Genomic DNA, 1,906 nt, shown 5'->3' with positions numbered 1-1,906 from the left:
AGGTCCTTTTTAAACTGACATCCATTCACTTTCGTGGTATTATCTCGAGGCGACAGACAAACATATTAACTTTTTCTTTGGCTATCCCCCCCTGGCCCAGCGTAAAAGAGTAATTGGTTATTGAAGGAACTGCCATTCATTGATAGGAGTGGAAATCAATTGGGTTTAATTTCAGAGGGTCCTCTTAAGCTTATTTCACACCTTTGTGTAACAACTTTAATGATGACGAAAGTGGTTTTATTGCAATGAGTTTGCAATTCACCACTACTTTCTGTTCTTTTTACCAGCTGTTTTTGTAGGCAATGTGTGCTAGATTGCTTTCAACCACTCTGCATGTACTAGAAAACAGCCTCTGAGGAAACGTTTGAAATGAACTTAAGCTTTTTTATGTTTTTCTTTAAATATTCAGCTTAACCAATGAGACGATGCGTTTTGTTTTATGACGTCATTCACAGAGGATTGACGTCATACATATTTGCTTGACGTCAAACACAGTGGCTTGACGTCATATACAATGGTTTGACGTCACACAGTCTTGAAACAAAGTCCGAGTCTGAATGTGACCTAAAGCCGGGCTTGGGGAACTACGGATTATCCCTCCCGAGTGAATGGTTGGTGTTAATCCCGAGCCCTTGGCGAGAGGCTTAAAGCATTCATTCACCAGGGACAGATAAACCGTAGAATTACGAGTTAAGTTCGAGTAGGTCACTCTGTATAACCAGTACTCACTGAAAATGAAGAAAAACGTTTGAAATGTCAACCTTACATAGAAACTTCACTGACGTCATAATCAATGTTATTGTCTCAACAATGAAGCACTTTGACATATGGCTTCAACTGACCAACCAGCATTGAGAATAGCTACAATGCACATGTGCAAATAATCTAAATCTATTACACATGATCATTCTACCCTTATGGATAATATACTCTTAAAAAAAAAGAAACTTGACACGGACTTTCAAAATGTAATGCCATTGTTTCAAAATAGGACACAGAAACCATAATTGAAAAACTGTTTGAAGATCAATGTATACAATGTTCAAAACATTAATCTCGTCACCTAGACAGACACAAGTACACGATACAGTTAATGTCACAGGGGTACAGAAAATGTCACTATCGGTTGTGCCCACCACGTGCATCAATCACCGCTTGACACCGACGACCCATAGATGCAATCAAGTTGTCAATAACACGCTGTTGGATGTGCTGCCATTCATGCTGAAGTGCATCAAGAAGCGCCGGAAGTGTTTGGGGCGGTGGATTACTTCTGCGAACGCGTCGATCCAACTCGTCCAACAGATGCTCAATCGGGGACAAATCTGGTGACCGTCCTGGCCAAGGTAATGTCTGGATGTTGTTGTGCTGTAAGAAGTCCTGACAAACACGTGCAATATGCGGTCGAGCGTTGTCCTGCTGGAACTGTCCGCCATGAACGTCGACGTGAGGAAGAACGTAAGGCTGTAGGATCAAGTCTCTGTAACGCACACCTGTCAATGCACCTGCCACATGCACGAGAGGCGTCCTACCACTGTGATGAATTCCGGCCCATACCATGACACTCCCGCCGCCAAATGGGACAACCTACTAAACACAGTTGGGGGCGTAACGTTCACCCCGACGTCTGTAGACACGTGCTCGCCCATCAGCACGTGTGATCAGGAAACGGGACTCGTCAGTAAACAGTACATTTCTCCACCTTGCACTTGCCCATCTAACCCTCTGTTGGCACCAAAGCAGACGGTCCGCCAGATGACGTGGGGTCCAATACATGACGTCGAACAGGTCTTCGTGCAAAAAGTCCAGCCTCAGTCTGTTGCGTACCGTTTGATCTGATATTCTGCGTACCCCAGGGATCTGTGTGGTTGTAGACGTGGCTGTGGTAGTGCGGTCTCGGAGGTGT

This window comes from Haliotis cracherodii, unplaced genomic scaffold (genome assembly GCF_022045235.1).
Source record: "Haliotis cracherodii isolate W230 unplaced genomic scaffold, xgHalCrac1.p SCAF_15, whole genome shotgun sequence".
Classification (NCBI taxonomy): domain Eukaryota; kingdom Metazoa; phylum Mollusca; class Gastropoda; order Lepetellida; family Haliotidae; genus Haliotis; species Haliotis cracherodii.
Note: the sequence above shows the minus strand (reverse complement) of the source record.